This window comes from Pyxicephalus adspersus, chromosome 4, assembly GCF_032062135.1.
Source record: "Pyxicephalus adspersus chromosome 4, UCB_Pads_2.0, whole genome shotgun sequence".
Lineage (NCBI taxonomy): Eukaryota > Metazoa > Chordata > Amphibia > Anura > Pyxicephalidae > Pyxicephalus > Pyxicephalus adspersus.
In genome coordinates, this window is record NC_092861.1 from 27,433,681 (window position 1) to 27,452,953 (window position 19,273).

Sequence of the window (19,273 nt, forward strand, 5' to 3'; positions counted from 1 at the left end):
CCTGCCTGTTTTTGTTGTCTCCTTTTTGCATGATTTACGTGTTATATAAATCAGTAGGATGTACAACTGAGCTCCCCTGGTATTAAACTCTGAGAGAACACCTATTCAGTGCTTTACTCCTTAATACCAGAAAAGCGGTCCTATTAGAGAATATTACTGGAGAGCAGTTGTTCTTTTTTGTATAGTTTGTGGTTCATAGAAGGGTGAATGGGTCATTATTTTTAGCACTCCTTGGACCTGGAAATATTCTTTGGTCAGAACCAGTGACATGAAGCTCAACTGTCTATTAAATGATAAATGTGTTCTTTTGCACATAATATAACCTTTTAAATTTTAAATGAGCGGAACTAAACAACGTTGATATTCACTCCATCGTCGGAGCCAACATTTTCTTTCTCCTTCTCTTCTGATCTTTGGCCATCCAAGTTCATTTAGTCTTGGCAGCTGCAAAGGTAGCCGGGATTGGCGGATTATACCTGGCAACAAATTATTCTTACTTGCCTGATCACGGCTTCGCATGGGTAGCTCTGAACAATTTGACAGCTGGGTGGCAAACAAGCAGGTAAGAATAGTTATTGCTTTAGTGATATTGCCTGTTCCTTTTTCCAATAAACACCCGCCTGATCAATTTTCAAAGTTCCACTTTCAAGTGTCTTGTAACAAGTGATTATTTAGCTACTGGTGGAGTCCAGTAGTGTAAGCTGGCTCTTGGCTTTTTAAATGCATTGGATAGCAAGCTTTCCTAATCTTCCCCAACGTTGTTCCTTTTCATCTTGAAATTTTAGTTTTTGTTTTTTTTTTTTTTGTTATTTTACCCACATTTGCCTTTTCCAGCACCTCTTTCTGCATTCTTAACAATATAAAGTTCTCCACCAGATATGTACACTTTAACACAGATTCCTACACAGTGGAAGAGAAGCTGTTGGGAGGTCCAATTCTCTGCCATCTACCTAACAATCCCTAAGATTTAGTTTGAGTAGACTTTAAATGATATTCTATATATATATATATATATAGAAATAGTCTTTAAATGATATTATTCTAATATTTTAAATCCCGATGTAATGCAAAATGATGAAATGCAAATATAACACCCAAACCTAAAAACAGAAATTTTAAAATTGTTTCAAAAATGAAATAGTTGTATCGTTTATATGAAAATGCTAATTCCTTTCATTATAATGCAAAGATTACAAAGGTCTTTGTAGACTATACACAGAAAACAAATACAAAATAAAATCACTATACTAGTTCATTTTTTTTCCTTCATTATTGCCTTAAACATCTCCTTTTTTCTGGTTTTGGTGTAGTTTGTGCTCATTCCTTTTGCATTACATACCTTTTGGGATTGGCAACTTCCATTCTCTTCTGATTTGAATATAAACTGTAGGCTATATTACCATTTGTCCTAATGTCTTTTGTGAGAGTTTAGTGGAGGGACCTTGCTAAGTCTTCTCTATTTTTTTATTATTATTTATATCGTACAGACATGTTGCACCGAACTTTCCATATACGTGACAAAAACTTTCTCTATTGCTTTGTTTCATCACTATAAAAGTCTTACCCTGAAATACTCCTCCACTGTCTGTATGTAGTGCCAGAAGTTTTCTATTTCTGTCTGCTACACAACATTGACACAGTAGGGTGAAATGACTTTATGCTGGCCTTGTGCACATAGTGTGGTTTTGCTGTGTTTGACATGCATTTGAAGCATGCGTTGCCTTGCAATGTCCGACCTGCTTTGTGTTGTGTTTCTTTAGACACAGCAGGTCCCATTGTGGTGCATTTGAACTGCAGCCAAACCAGATGACAAGCCGTCTTTTCACGCTCAATTCTGCATTTTCGAAGCATGTATTTAAGCAGCATTGCATTTGAATGAAAAAGGCTAGGTTTGATATGTAATGCCTGTCACATCGAGACAATACTGTGGTAGATTTGTTTATCCTTTGTATGGTAAAATTCTCAAATGTGCCAAATTAAATTACTCTAAATGTTTTCACAGTTATTAGTGATAGACACTAACAAATATTACACCTCAAAGACTATATTAAAAAAAAAGAAAAAAAGGTATAATAATAAACCCACAGGAAGTGTATAAATAATGTATGCAGGGTTTATTCACAGTTTTTTCAGTTTGTTATGCCTTATTGTTGTGTGTATCCCTGGCACTAAAGTGACTATTCTATTTTATCATATTTGTTTGTCATATGTATTAAGATGACGAGGCAGCAGATGCAGCCAAAAGTGTCACTTTCCCTTTTAAATTTTCACCTTGGACTATTTTTTTTTTTTATATTGCTCCCTTTACACTTAAAGGACACCTTCCTTAAAATAATTATTTTAGGATTTTGTTCCATGTATTGGTGCTCAAAACAAAACTTTCTGCTGTTCATGCTGTGATGTAGATATGTTATGTCTCAAACATTCACTTTCACCTTATCAGTGCCTGTTCAAAGAGCCCCAGCACACAACTGTGCTAATGCCACCTTACACACTACCTGCACAAGCATCCTTTTTTAAAGAAATGTTAGAAGCATTCAAATACATAAACCCGTTTTTTTTAATGTTTTCCTAAACACTGACTATTGCAGCCATTTATTTAACTGTATCAGTTTATTGTATTTAAAGTAAACCTTTACTTGAAACTCTTATGAAATTTAAAAACAATAGTGGTTGCTTACCTGTCGGTCATTATCCCTTTACAATCATCCAAGCTGCCCTACAACCCTTTACAACACAACCTGCGGCTTTATAGAGGTGTGCTAGGCCTAAATATTCATGACAAGCTGTGAACATATTAAGCATTGCCTTCCTTCCCCTCTAGCGAGCCATATGTGTGTTCTTCTGTCACTTTGGCACATTAAAGGCAAAAGCATTAATTTGATTTGCAAGGTCAGCTACTTATTCTAGTTTTCACAAGCATTTATGGAGCAGTGGTAGTAATCAAAGTCCCCTATATATTGATAAACTTTGTAAGCACATTTCCTACTTCTAGGTCTGCTAATTCAGCTAATGAAATTTGGTTTCTATGGACAATGTTGGATTTCCCTTTTTACTGTTAGAATAAACTCTTCATTATTTCACTATGCAGGTAGAAAACAACCCATTTCTGATACTGTAGTGTATGAAAAGAAAACTTCATGAGACCTATATAACCATACATCTCCTAAAAATGTTTATTGTATTTTATGTTGACTCGCTCTTCTGTTTAGCAATGGGAGATTTTTGTTCTGGTGGGGAGATTTCCCATTTTCACTTGTCATGTAAATGCAGCAGGAAATAAACAAACTTTTGGCCTGTTACAGGACAAGTAGGGCTGAGTCACTTTAATTGGGACATCAAACAACTTTACAGTCAAACCCTATTTATCTGAAACCTAAAAAAGTGCCTTTACATATACTTTAGGAGATGACCAGTTCTGCGGTTCCAGGTAGCAAATAAACCATTGCCTCGTAATGTTCATTCACATTTTCTACTTGCATGCACCTAGATTTTTGATTTTGGTAACTAATGGGTTCCTGAAAACAATATGTGGCTTGTTGAAAATCACTGCAACCTTCTTTTTTTTTTCTTCCTTGCAGCTGTGAGTTGACAGCCAACTGGACTGAATTACTTCTATAGTCTGATAAAACACAGAGCCCCTGTGTACCTAATGTGCCAGCACTGGAGCCGTTCAGTACTTCTGCTTCTAGTGCCTGAAAGGAAACTTTTTTTTTTTATTATTTATTTCTGTTAAGATTGAGGGAGAGGAAGACCCCCTGTCAAGCTTTCTAGTGTTGTTTTAGAGCAAAAGGTCAAGGGATATCATTCAGTGGGGGAAAATGTTCTGGGTAGCGCTGTCTAATATGGAAATTTTCCGCACGTTGTTGGGATTTCCTATTAATTCTTGTGTCTCCAGGACAGGAAGGAACAGTAACATGAGCAGCTAAAAAGTGGTAGAAATGTTCCTTTACTGTAGCCTAAATACAAAAAAAAAATTGACTATACCTGTTTTTCAGTTTTAGAGGTTTACATTTTCGCTACTTATAATTCTTTAAGCAGACCTACAACATAAAAATAAAATGTTTTATCTCTGTCTTGCTTCATATATAAAAATGCACTATATGATCCATATTGTTTTAATATAACGGTCACTTAAATGGAGGAGTTCCCTGAATTCCACACATGAAAAATAGACATTTTATTTTTGGAAGGGTCAGGTTAGCTTCATAAATACACAACTGATGACTCTAAATGCATCCCTTGTGCTTACATTCTTTTTTCCTGTATTGAAGTAAATAACATGCCAGGTCACTGGAAAAAAGTTCTGAAACTCTGTGTTGTCACTTCTTCCTAGTATGCTGGCATATTGCATATTAAGTGTTTTTGTTCAGTGGCTTACATTTAGTACAGGCTACAAAAGGGGCAGTTAAACAAGGAAGTTGGCACACGTTTTCAGTCATTAGAGCTTGTTTTGGATGCCAATCACCTGAAAGTTAAAATGCAAAAAAAAAGTCATAACTTTCACAGTGCCCCTGATCCCTCCATACCTGTCCTCTACTGGGAGTGAGTTACAACTGTATTGCGCATTGTGGAGAAAAGCTCCTTGTGCAGAAGGAGCAGCCCCAAGCCTCCTGGAAGATGTGACATGAGTATCCTGGAAGGCTCTGCGCTCCCAACAAGTCTTTACCACTGCCAAAATGACTAAGTGAAAACAATTTTAAACAATTTGATACATTAATTTCAAAAAATGTGAAATATCACATTTATATAAGCATTTAGACCTTTACAACAACGTTTGAAATTTAGCTCAACTGCCTCCCATTTCACTTTATTGCTGCTAAGATGTTTCTACATAATAGCTGACAACGAATATTGGAGCAAAAACCAAGCCATGAGGTCAAAGGAATTGTCTGCAGAGTTCAAAGACAGGATTGTTGTAAAGCACAGATCTGAGGAAGCCAACAAAAAAAATTCTGCACTGAAGTTTCCTAAGAGCACATTGACCTCTCACATGGAAGACGTTTGGCTCAACAGGGTCCCTTCCAAAAGCAGGTCCCTGGCCAAAATTACCGTTCAACAGAGAAGGGCCTTAGTAAGAGAGGTGACCAAGAACCCAACAAAAAAACCTGAAGGACAGACTGAGGAACAAAATTCTCTGGTCTGATAACCTGGATTCAACTGTTTGGACTCAATGCTAAGTGTTTTGTCTTGGGAAAACAAGGCACCACTATCCTCCCAACAGTGAAGCATGGTGGTGGCAGCATAATGCTTTGGGGGTGTTTTTTTTTAGGAGAGACTGGTCAGGTTTAAGAAAAGCTGGATAGAACAAAGTACAGATATCCTCAATGAAGAAGGTTCACCTCCCAACATAACAATTACCCAAAGCATACAGGGAAGACAACACGAGGGGCTTAGGGACAACCTTATTAATTGTCTATAGCGACCCAGCCAAAGCACAGCCTTCAACTCTGGGACATCTCTGGAAGCCCTAAAATTGCTGTCCACCAATGGTCCCCATCTAGCCTAAGCTTAAAAGGATTTGCAAAGAAGAATGGCAGAAAATTCCCTAATCCAGGTGCAAAGCGTGTTACATCTTACCTAAAAGGACTCCAGGCTGTAATTGCTGCCAAAGGTGGTTCAACTTAAATGTATTTTGTTAAATATATTGTGATTTTTCATTTTTTTTTTTCTTTTAAAAAATGTACTAAATTGTCTAAAATTTTGTTTTCACTTTGTCATTATGGGGTACTGAGTGTAGATTATTGGGGGAAAAAAAGTAAATAATAATTTGTAGCATCAGGCTGCAAAATAACAAAACAGAAAATGGTGAAGGGGTTTTGAATACTTTCTGAAACCACTATATGCATGCCTGACACCAATAATTGGGGGACACCATTACTATTACTGCAGGACCATCTTCACTGATTTGCAAATTAGATCTTGTGGATGTGTATTATTATTAATATTATTGATAAACTCTCTTGATATAGCGTCACTGTTTTAAGCAGCACTGTTCAACAAATAGAGTTTGCCAATGATAGACTGATACAAACAATTACACAGGAGGAGGAGAGGGCCCTGCCTAAAAGAGTGTGCAATCTACCTTGACAGTGGATATTCTGAAACATTTGCAATTGTTTACTGTAATCCAAATGGTTTCAGGGAATCTTCCAGGTTCATGTGTTTCAATGACAGTAATTAACTCCCACCAGTCAGATTCTCTGTTTTATAAATTGAGTCCCATACGTTTAAATTGTGCAGTAACTTCAAAGCACATATATGCAGGTAAGATTTAAATTTGGGCTTTTATTGAATTTCCTAATATGTATTTTGTCCTCTTTAAAGTTTCAGATGTGTGCCCTGAAACACACAAACATGCACAATGAAATCCATGTGTTCTTCAAACTTTAATTTACTCATGCCTGTGGTTCTTTCTCAGCATTTCTCAATGAGGATAGATTAGATGGAACACAATGCAGATGTTTTTGTTTTACTTTCCACTGCCACTGAGTTATACAGAGGAGTTGGAGAGCTATTTTACTTAATAGAAAGCTCTCCCGCTTTGCTCTATAAGCCAGAGCTATGCCCTACTGCAGGTTGTGAAAAGCAAGTCTACGCTACACTATTTGAGGACATTGGTAAGTAGTTTTTTAATAGAAAGGAGTATAACACTACCTATTTTTTGTTGTATATGTCCTACTTGCCCAAAATGCAGCTCCCTGGCGATCTATGCTGTTTGGTTCCCTGGTTACTTTTACTTTAGAATGGGCTGGTCATACAGAACATTTAAACACAGCTCAAAAAATTAAGCGAACACTTAGTACACCAAGGTAATTAACTCCTGTGATATCTGTTCACTTAGGAGATGTAAGTTATTGTAAATTATTGTCACCAGCTTTGGTGCAAATGAAAGCAACTACAGGTGGACAGGAGGAGCAACAGCAAGCCAACACCCAAAAAGCGAATGGTTTTGATACAGAACATATCTCTCTTTTTAAATTTCCCTTTTTATTTATTTTTTCAGTCTTGCATTTTCTAGTGCCCTGTCACTACTGATATTTTAATGTCATTGGCTGCATTGCATCAATTTGCAGAGGTACATATAAATAAAGGGTTCACTGGTTGGCTAACATTCAATATATTGCATTAAATGCCCACATGCCACATCCCAAATGTAGACTAAATTTATATGTGCAAAGAAACAGGACTTTAACGGCATATATAAAACTCCTAAAACATTTTATTGGTGCATCATGAAACTTAATGACACTAGTAAATATAATGATACAGCAAAAAATCAAATTCTAGTATCACTTTCCAAGCGCCAAAGCAGGTTCACACAGGAAAGGAGCACAGAAGGCCGATGAGTGCCAATAAACAGGAAGCAGCAACCAAATTTAAAGACCCGTTTCTCTGCACATATCAATTCAATTTGCAGAGGTAGTCCACATCCTCTAGGATAGCGCATACATATGTTCTGTCACTAAAATGTTCTCTGCATCTTCCAGCGTCTCAAGAGTGTTGAGGAGATACCAAGAGACAAGCCGTTATTTAAGTAGAGCTGGACAGTACTATAAAATTGTTAAAACCCAGCAGCAGAATCAATATTTATGTCTTTGTTCTTTGATCAGAAGGAACACCAATGGATGACCTGCAGGTTATTACCGTGCATGTTTTTGATCAGACTGTTGTAAACAGTCCATTGGCACCCCATTCACACAGATGAAAGCAGGCTTATACTGCGCATATCTGATAGATGTATACCTGCATCATTGTCCAGCATGACCGTTTTTTTTAGTGGATCATTGATGGTCTAGGGAGCATATCCTTGGAGAACCACAAAGACCTCTGCGTGTTAGTGACTTCTGTTCCAAGATGCAGACCTTACACTTGTGTAGGATAATTCTTGGCTTCAGGGGGCTAGAGTGTAGGTATTCCTGGATGATAAAGGCATTGATGTAATTGTCTGGCCCCCATGTACTACAAACCTGAATCCAAGAGACACTCTGGGACTTTATGTACATATGACACCGCCAAGTAGTACCATAGACTGTCCAAGAGCTCCCTGATGCTTTGATCTAGAGCTGGGAAATACCCCTGGGCACTATCACAATCTCATTAGAAGCTTGTTTAGATGTCCGGAGCACATACAGGTAGGTGGGGACCATACACATTGCTGCACCACATTATAGGTTGTGATGAAACTCACACAATCATTCTGTAATTATTTGTTTTACTTTTAGTGTGATTTTGAATCCTGCCCATTGGGTTAATGATTGTGGTTTCTATTCTGTTCTCACATCATTTACTCATTAAATTACACAATGTAGTTTGGAGCGGTGTACTATGTAAATGATAAAAGAGGGGAAGGGGCACTAATAAAATTAAGTGTGTTTAAGAAATTGAAAGTGTGAACACAAATGTGAAGGGCATTCTAAGGTGCACACACACAGCATAACTGTGAAAGTGATCTGTGCAAAAAATGTCTTTTTATCATGAGGCAGTGTGACACAGAATGGGTTAATACACAGATCCACAGCTCTTGTAAATTGGTACCTTCAAGTATTCAATTTCTACAAGTGATATAAAATATTTAAATGTTACTAATTGGTATCATAAGGGTTTTACCGATAAAAACAGTTTGGAACATACAGCATCCCTTAATAGAATTCAAGTTGCATGACTTCAGTAAACTGGAACCTGACTGGTCCCTATATGTTTCATTTATTGATTGTTTTCCCTTCTTTAGGCTAAAGCGCCAGTTTAGTTGGGAAGAATTCTGAAATTGCACCAGGTGGTTGCTATTTTACACGTATTATTTATGGCTTCTTGTACAGTATTTTACATGATACATGGCACACATTTCTATGGATATCACCTGTTTCCCATTACATTTTTTTAGCATTTACTACAGAATGCAGCATACAGTACACATTTACATCGTCAGCATCTCCTGTGCTGGCATTCATTACCTATATCACATTCACCCTGCCTTGCACCCTGGAAGGAATGCAATGTTAGGTATAGTATTTACATTTGGCAATACCGCTTGTGCTGGTAATTTTCTTTCTGAGTATTTATTGTATAATTACAAGCCGTTACATGGAAGTTTAGTAGGGTAGAAAGTACGCAAATTATAACAGACATCAATATTATTATTGAAAACCAATCATGACTTATATAAAGTACCCTTTAAAGACATTGGTAAATAGTGCTGCATGTTCACATCTTTCTCTGTCCGGAGGATGCTCATGTCACCATGCTTTCTTTCATGGTTTTGTATAAAACGGGAAGATTGAACTTTTGTCAGGTTATGTTTTTGCTGTCTGCGCCCTGCTAATGAGATTTACCTTCACTTTCTGTTGCAAAGACACAAAACCAAATCCAAACTTTAATTCCAGAAAGTTGTCCCCAGATCAGGTTTTTCTTTTGGAAAATTTTCCCTCAGAAGACAACTTAATGTTTGTCACTTACTTTCTGCCTTTCTGACAATTGTCATAAGGATGAAAAAAGATCTTTGTCTTTACATATACTTTAACTGTACCCCAAACACATTGGGCCTGATTTATGAAAGCTCTCCAAGGCTGGAGAGGATACACTTTCATCAGTGAAGCTGGGTGATCCAGCAAACCTGGAATAGATCTGGTTCAAGATTAACAGTTGCTAACAAATAGCAAATAACTTTAAAGTAATCCATTCCAGGTTTGCTGGATTACCCAGCTTCACTGCTGAAAGTGTATCCTCTCCAGACTTGGAGAATGTTAATAAATCAGGGCCCATGTGTGCAGAACTGTGAGCAGAAATTGGGTTGTTGAGCACTGTTCGGCATGCATGATTTTTGGTGTGGTGTGCTCTATAGGTGGGTACAGGCCTCTAGTCTGAGGCTAGATGAATAGGAAAAGAAGCCATCTGTTCACTGAGCGGAGATGCAAAACTTTAAATAGGTTTTTTACAAAAGCCTTGTTTGCCATTATTTTGGAATCCTAAAAACATGACCTTCAACAAAACTGTTCCAAAAATAATTTGGGAATCTACTAAATTGCTGACATTTGATGGGTCTTGTAATTGCCTTTTTATAGTTCTGGTAGACATTATTTCAGAATTATATAATAGGGGTATACTCTGCAGTGTTTTTTGCACTTTTGCAGCAATAATATTTTACTAATCAATTGAAATGTAATTTGTATCTATAGTCAATGTCACAGTGCCTCCAAGTGGTAATCTAAAAAAACACGCCAGAATTCTTAGATGACCTACATTCTTTGAAACATAAATATTGCTGCAAAAAAAATGTTTTTGAGAAATTATATAAATTGCTTTACATGTTTCATAGTACAGATTGAGTCATTAGAGCAGCGTTTCTCAACCAGGGTTGCTCCACATGGTGCTAGGGGTTCCTTGAGCAGGGAATGATTTGGACCTCTCAGATCACTTTAACTGATATCAATGTTCCTTACGGCTATCTGTAAGGTTGATATGCTTCCTACTGGCCAGAAATGTAAGAGGTATTCGTCCTACTGACCTTTACAATAATGTACTGTGATCTGTAGTGTTGGTCGAATATCTCACTATTTGATTCAACAGCTATTTGATCGAATAGGGAGATGTTGTTCGGGTGATTGAATGCCGAATTCGAACACAAAGTCAATGGTAGTAGAATTCGGGTTATTTTTAGGGACTGTGAAGAAGTGCAAGTGCAAGAGCAATCAGAGGAGCAGAGCTGACAGGAATAGAGATCATACTCCCTGATTGGCTGAGGAAAGCTTTCCTCAGCCAATCAGAGAGCCCCATTTAACCTCTAGTGCCCCGGGGACCGCACACTGTTCTCAATGAATGCGGCAGCCGCATTCATTGAGAAGATCCCCAGCACTAGAGGCTAAATGGGGACAAGTCTCCCCATTCAGTCACCTCTAGTGCTCTGTGAGTGGCTGGGGAAAGGAAAATCCTGATGACGCTTGAGCTGTCATCAGGGTTTACCTTTCCTCAGCCAATCTCACAGAAGTCCTTTCTTCTTGCCCAATTCCCCACTTCTGAACATTGTTGTTTATTTGTAGTAGGGGAATGAAAAGTTTTGTAGGACATGTTCAAAGCTTTTAATGCTATTTTTGGTTAAAAATATCCTCTGCATTTTTGATTAAATGTACAGAAGGTTGGAAGACGAGAGTTGTTCCTTTTCAATTTACTCGAAGGAGACAGGTACTTAATTGAAGAAAGTGAAGAAATGCCTTTATATCTGTAGGTTTCCATTTGCTAATGAGGACTCCATATAGTCAGGTAAGCATCCATATTTAGGTGCCTGCAGGTTTCCAAAGATTGGGCCTTGCCTGAATATATAAGGGCTGCCCTATAAAACTGACCTGAGAGGCACACATTTCTCATTGTCCAAGGAACCCCCAACAATCTCTGGAATCCTGGTTGAGAAACACTGCATTAGATGATAGATGGAATGAGGAATTGAAAACAAAATTACTCTTTTTTTTTAATGAAGCTGAACTGCAGGAAAAAGGAAAATAAAAGCTAAAAATTAAAGCCACTGTCTTACCTTTTAGTGGCATTTTGTATCTTTGCCAGTATTCCTGTGCCTTGAATATCCCATTCAACCCTGTGCTGAGCCATATTTGGAATACCCGGCTGCAACCTGTCCACATTAATTAATTGTCAGATGAAGGAAATACCTTTTCCAGGTGTGAAGACTCTCTTACAGACATCAAACACATCTGAGTACTGATTGTTACAGCAATGTTTAATACGTCTACTACGTGTAGGACCTTTACAACAACATTATAACCATTGGTACATATTATAGGGTGACAGATGTATGAAAATGTTACAATTCACCAGATTGGCTATATATATATATAACCTCCCTACACAGTTATTGTCCCACTTACATCTCTGACATGGTTAAAAAATACTCCCCCTGCCGCTCTCTCCGCTCCTCCAATGACCTACTAATGACTTCCTCACTCATAACCTCATCACACGCACAGATACAAGACTTCTCTAGAGTCTCCATAGAGCATTGGTGGTTCAGTGGTAGAATTCTCGCCTGCCACGCGGGAGGCCCGGGTTCGATTCCCGGCCAATGCATCTGATTTTACTTTTTTCATCGCATTCGTTATTGTGCAATTTTTCTGTGTTAATATAATTTTACTAACAATAGAAAATCCCGTTTTTCTTATAAATAAGGTTGCTGTAATTTTTGCTATAATTATTAGTCATATAGTTAGTGAAAAATTGCTTGGCTCAGATGTTTGTGTTATTCATAAGTAGACATAATCATGAATACAGAAAAAAGGAGGTCAGTGCACATGAGAATTCTAATTTATTAAGAAGAGATTCATCATTCAGCCAAAAATCAATATACTGATAAATGCAACAATTCCCAGCAGGAATTACCCTATACTGCTGATGACAGTTTGTGCTGATTAGTTGCAGCCCTGGGATGGGGTCACTGGTGCTGTGTGATTGGCTGGACAGAGATTTAACCCTTTATTCATGCTGACACTTATCAGTTCTCATTTGCTTTAAAAAGAAAAAAATCTGATACCCCAACAATGACAGCATGATACAGAAATAATTGCCAAGCAGGGTGAGGTTGTGATCTGTTGTGAGCTGAGATTTAGCTTCCTTCCATCAGTCCCTGATTTATAAGGACTGTCCCTCATTTAGGCCTGCTCAGATGTCCTTCTTTTTGAGTGCATCTACACTCTATATAGCTCTAATAAAGTATTATTAATGTAATATAAAGTGTTATTATTGAGCAAACCTTTCATTCAATAATACATGTAAATATATGTATATAATATATAAACCTTTCATCCTAATATAATGTAAATGTGGTTGTAAAAAAAAATAATAAAAAAAAGAAAAAACACACATTTGACGTCTTGATATTAGTACCATAGGTAAGCACTAGAGGGCGACAAATGACCAGAACAAAATAGTTCTATACTGAGTATGAGAATTCTCCAGCCATCTCCAACTGCTGAGATTTATATTGATCAAGACTAATAACAATTAAAGTGGAACTCTGAGATAAGCAAATCGTGTTTGAATACAAGAGCATTCCTAGTTGGATCATGAAAGTATTGTTAAATGGTAATATGTTTTAATTGATATATCTTTAGTGCTGCAGAAAGAACACATTATAATCAGGCAGTAATAGGACCCTAAAGGAGTGACCTATTACTGCAGGGGGGCACAGAACTGAGCTGCATTGGGTCTGATCTGGTTCCTGGGCTCATAGGAGCGTGGTTCTATCACTGCTACTGTATAAACAATACGGGTAAATAAAATAAAATGAATAAAATTACAAATACAACACAACAATACATCCTCACTCTATAGTCTTAATGACACTTACAGAGGATCAGATGCATAATAATATTCTTTCTCCTATGCCATACATAAAATTTCACAGGTATCATTATGGCAGCCACTAATCACAATCGCAGCAGGAGGAGTAGCTGAATGTAGGTGATACCCCCACCCCTTCCAAAATGTTTTTTCAGGGCAATCCTAAAGTGGTTAAACATGTTGGGCAACAGTTTTGCACTAACAACTATTTCTTAAAACTAAAGTCTAATCAAATATGAAAAACACTAAGCACTGTATTTTATAATAAAATAATTATTATATATTTTATTATATATATTATATTTAATACAATTATTATTATGTAAGTGGAAGTACCCGAATTGACTTAGCCTAGGTACACACGTGCAAAGGTTCCCGTTCGATAAGTGGCTCAGGGCTGATATCAGACGAGAATCTGGCGAATGACCGCCCTGGTGGATCCACGGACGATGGACGACAAATGATTGTAATGGAAGTGAAGGGGGATAGAGCGCAGCGGGGTGCCACTCCGCCGTTCTCCCCCCTCCCCTCTCCATAGAGCAGAACGGTGCTGTATGTAGAGGGCTCATGCATTGTGCAGTGGTTTGTTGTTGGAAAGGATCGTAAAAGACAATTATTGCATGTGTGTAGCCTTATTGTTAGCCTCTTGCCATGCTCTGTGCAGCAGATGAAGAAGCAGCACAAGGGGTCACTCCGCATTGAAGTGCTCATATGCTAAAAGGAACTTATGATAGGAGAAGAGAGCAGAGTGACAGATAGATGAGCTTATGAGTCTGCTGCTTTTCTTTTTTTTGTCTAGTCACAAACGGAGATGGAAAAGACCTGTAATTGTTATTTATTCAACATAACTATTAATAATAAAAAATGCAATACCGGTTTATTGCATGAATTGTTTAAAAACAGAATACATTTTGTCCCCCAAGCAATTGGGTGACAACGCTACCATAACATGCACTCTAAGGGCTCTACTTATAAAACAGGGAATCTGACATTCCATCAAACATTACTCCCATTAAAACATATGATCCTGCAAGATTTCTAGGAGGGAATGTTTGAGGAAATGTCTGATTCCCTGTTTTAATAATAGATCCCTAGGGGTGACCATTGTCACCCTTTTACACATTATCAGCCAGTCTCCAGACCACCCACCAGACCCTGGATTCACAGCGGGAGGCACATGAGCTGAAATACATTCCTTATTGTTTGGTTGTATAAATATAATTCGGCCACACCTATCAGGAAGACAGCTCAGGTTGTGGTGAAGAACAGGATTTCCAAGTCTGCTTGAGAAATGTGAGCATGCAGTATCACTAAGCAGAGGACGGCTGTACAATGCTATACCAAGGCTGGCCTGTCCTGTAGGGTCATCACAGAATGGGAACACTCCATGGACATATATTCCCAGGGATGCTGCTATGCTTGGCTTCTGTCCAGGTGTCTTTTACAGGTAAGACTTTTTGTATGTGAGCCAGATACTAAACATCATCAAATAGGAGCATATGACCTGATTTATTAAAGCTCTCCGAGGCTGGAGAGGATACAATTTCATCAGTGAAGCTGGGTGATCCAGCAAACCTGGAATTGATTTCTTGTATTCTTGTACTTTGATAGCAAAGTCATTTGCTATTTGCTGGAAATGTTTTCAGTCCTGGACCAGATTCAGGTTTGCTGGATCACTCGCTCTGTGTTGTGTGTGCATTTAATCTCAGTCAACCAGCCTTCAAAAGCCACCAAGGCTGGAGAGGATGCAGGAGGATTCATGAGTGAAGCTGGGTGATCAAGCAATCCTGGAATGGATCTGGTCCAGGAGTTAAAAACATTTGCTAACAAATAGCAAATGACTTTTGAGAAATCACCCAGTTTCACTGATAAAAGTGTATCTTCTTTAGCCTTGGAGAGCTTTAATAAATCAGACCCAAGAAGTCTATATCTATATATTGATAGGAAGACTATCTTGTAGAAGACTATCTATTTTGTAGGAGATTGTACAGTGTACATGTTATTTGTATAATTTGTACCTTCCTAAATTCAGCTTTATGGCATTATTAGCATGGGCCCAGACACTGCATAAATTGTCATTTCGAAGTTATGTAAACGAAATAGGCAAAACAGGAGCAACAAGAAGAACAAGAAGGAAAACACAGCTGCTTCATAGTAAGCACTCACATACAAGTAACAATCATTTGCCAGGCACGTGGTGACACACACGGTTTTTGGGGTTGTGAGTGGCTCTGTGCCCTATATACGGCACTAGTAAAATACAATCTGTAACTGCTACACTCAAAGCCTGAACATTTCTATTGGCAAAGCTGTAAATAATATATTATTCATAATCCTAAAGATCTTTAGGAGGGATGAGCAGGGGATTTCATGTCATAAAAACTCACAGTTTATGGTGAAAATGTCAGGTTCAAGGACTTTGCAATTAACCCTAATAACTTTGTTGGTAAGTTATATGGCAAAGTTTTGAAACATTTTTGAATTTTAATGTAAATTTTAGCAAAAATAAAGTTCTTAACTTCACCCATCCATAATCTCCATTTTTTTATAGTAAAATGCTAAATTCTGCATGCAGTCAGTACTTCAAATTACTGATAGACAAAGATTCAACAGAACAACAAACAAATTTTACTAGACAAGAGATTGTATAGTGAGTTTGTACATATTATGTTTCTTTTTATGGTTTGAAATAATAAAATGCATTATATTATTATTACACAGTATTTATATAGCACCAACATTAGGCAGCACTGTAAAAGCTCCATAGTCATGTCACCAATGGTCCCTCAGAGGGTCTCACAATCCAATGTCAGTGCCATAGCCATATGTCATTATCACAGTCAATATCAATTTTTGAGGGGAAGTCAAATAATCTAACTGCTTGTTTTTGCAATGTGGTACTAATTTTACCTGAGAATACAGGAAACTGCTTTAATTCAGGCATACACCTAGGGCACTAAATACATATGTCACTGCTAACATTTAAACCAGTAATCAACAGAAAGTCACCTAAAGTGTGAAAGTTCTTTTTTGCAGCACAATGCCCCATGCACTTGGCCTTTTGGTTAGGATTGGGATAATACTTTATGCTGGGTCAAAGGGCCTAGGCATTGTCTAACACTGAAATTAACATGAATAAAAATAGCCATGGCATGCTACTTTTAAAGATTTATTAAAAGGGGGGCAAAAACAGCATCACATGGGCTCAAACCCTCTTCCACTCCCCCTATTCTGCACAGGTTAAAGTATTTTGTACTTTTGGCTTGGTTATGATGAGACATTTGCTCCTAAAAGATCTTTTGTGCATTATTGTTGGTCACCATTAGATGGGGCTTTTTCCTTATGTAAAGGATGTAACAAACTCAGTGGTCAGTGGTATAGTGGGTGGTATGGTGGCGGTAAGTTTTCAGTCAAAAGCTACTTTTTTGCAGTACTTTACTTTTTGCAGTAATACTAATGCCTCATTCCCACTGTACATTTCTAGTGACATTAACTAAAAATGCTTTTTATATGCCTTTAGTTAGTAAAGCTAGTTATGTTTCAAGTGTTCTTTACTGGACCAAAAGTGAGTAGGAACAACGTGAAGTTGTGAAACCTAAGTGCAGCTCTGTCTGTGACACACAAAAAGCATACCATCCTATGTTATACCATAAATTCTATTTAAACACGTTAAACTGGTTTAGTCCTAAAATGACAACAGCCAGAAAATATGACGAATGGCATCTAAGAACAGTTGACAATACCGCGGTGGGAGGCTTAGATTTGTCAATATATAGCCCAGGCCCAGCAAATGGCTAAATAAAACGGTAAAACAATTCATACATGGGATCAGCCGTCAGAAAGTGCCCTGACTTTTCTGTACAGCAGTTACATATTACAACTAGGTATAGTTTGATTATACAGAAACCACTCTCAGCACTCTCATTGATGGTATCGGCCGAGATTCTGGCCTTTGTACAGTGGTCGTCTGGCGTCGTTCATGGATCCGTCATGGCAGATCCACGAACGATGAATGATCATAATACAAGCGAAGGGGGAGAGAGAGCAGCAGGGTGCCCCTCCATTGTTCCCCTCCCTCTCCTCTCCATAAAACAGAATTGCTCTGTATGTACAGTGCTTTGGTCTTTTGTCATTGTGAAAGATCCTTTCCAGCAACAGATATTAAAAGTGTGTACACAACCTAAGACTGCAATGCTTCTGTGTTGTGAGTGCATGGGATTTCCAAGTGTTGTCATCTCTAAAATTATCTGCAATTTCATGAAGGGCAGTAATGATCCAGCACTGTCCTGCTCTCCAGTAACAGATCACTGCAATGAGGATATATTGGTGTCTGACATATTATATAAGATCTGATGCTCCAGAGCTTCATTGAAGGATTTGGTTGGGTATCCTTTACCTGATCCATATACATACAAATATTTCAAAATGCCTCTGCCTTTGTTCTGTACTTATTTATCATATGCTTATTTTTATTCTATCCATCTAGTTTATCTGATTCACCTTTGCCAGTATTACACATCTGCCTGGAGTGCAGATTTAAATCAATCATTGTTTTGTGAATATAGGCCAGAGCAACAGGTTTACTTTAATGACAGCTAATAAAAAAGCTGAATATATATACTGCAGCTGTGAAAAGCAAAAAGAGTTAGCCCTATGTGTCACAACGTAGAACACACAAAGAGCTGAGCTCTCTGCAGCCATTCCTACATGACAGTGCTGGATGCCTATGCAGCCAGTCACTATACACCTGTCACATGGGAGGGGAGGAATCAATGCTCACCTATACCTGGGTATTTATTTTAATTTGTGGGTAAAGAGGTGCTCATAGGAAGGTAGATATAAGCTGTAGGGATAGAGTAAAGTGTCTTACTGCTTTTACTTGCATGGATAAAACACCAAGTGTACACCAATGATCTATATAGAAGGTTTTTCCTAAAGGCATCACTATGTAAGATCTCGCCTATTTACTACATTTCACATTTTTATCACTTCCTATTATATTTTTTATTCTTTTGTGAAATAAAGAGATTTGTAGAATTATCAATAGACATAGGAAGTTTAACTTAACAAAGACAATAACTGATAAGATAAAAGCCACATAAAGAGTACAAGGTTGGCCATGGCTGCTACATGATGTTCAAATATACCAAGTTTGTGTTTGAGGTTCTTGTTCATTTTTAGGGCAATGAAAGGGGTTGGTTTCAGTACCAGGTAAAATAAAATTAGCCCCCTGGCTCTCTCTCTGAGAAACATCAGAGCTGTTGGTCCACAGACCTAAAACTTTGGGAGACTTTCTGAACTTTCTCAGCATACAGCACACAGCCTGTCCACTTCAGCCACCTGGCTTCAGGCTGCAGCTCCCCCCAATTTCAAAGACAGGTACACTTTTAATTATCACGCTGTCTCCTGGGATACTTATGTCACATATCCCTCATGTCATCTCCCCTCCTATTGTGTGTTACTTCCCCCATCTCCTAGATTGTAAGCTCTTCGGGGCAGGGTCCTCTCCTCCTCCTGTGTCACTGTCTGTATCTGTCTGTCACAACCCCTATTTAATGTACAGTGCTGCATAATATGTTTGCACTATATAAGTACTGTATAATAATATTAATTACACTGGTCAACAAACATTTTTTGCCCAACAGAATAAAGTAATTTTAGATTATTTTTGATGCACAAATTCTTAATATGATTTTGGTTTTGCTATATTGGCTCTAGTTTTGAAATAATGACCCCAATATTAACCTCATAGAAAACTAATGAAACATGAAAGTTAAGCAAAATTAATGACATAGCTGTGCCAGGCAGAAGCTCCAGTATCAGTCATGTAACTTGTGAAATTTGAATCATTTAACAGTTTCCAAATCTGGGGTCCATCAAAGATTCCTGCATTTAATTTTTCAGTACTCAATCCAGGGAAGAATCTACAAAT

The 19,273-nt window shown here is 37.8% G+C and overlaps 1 non-coding gene across 1 annotated transcript; it reads left to right on the forward strand.

Moving 5' to 3' along the window:
* The first annotated feature begins 12,001 nt into the window (after positions 1 to 12,001).
* On the forward strand, positions 12,002 to 12,072 carry TRNAG-GCC (transfer RNA glycine (anticodon GCC)). The gene has a single exon. It is a non-coding gene; the product is annotated as a tRNA-Gly (tRNA).
* The last annotated feature ends 7,201 nt before the right edge of the window (positions 12,073 to 19,273 follow it).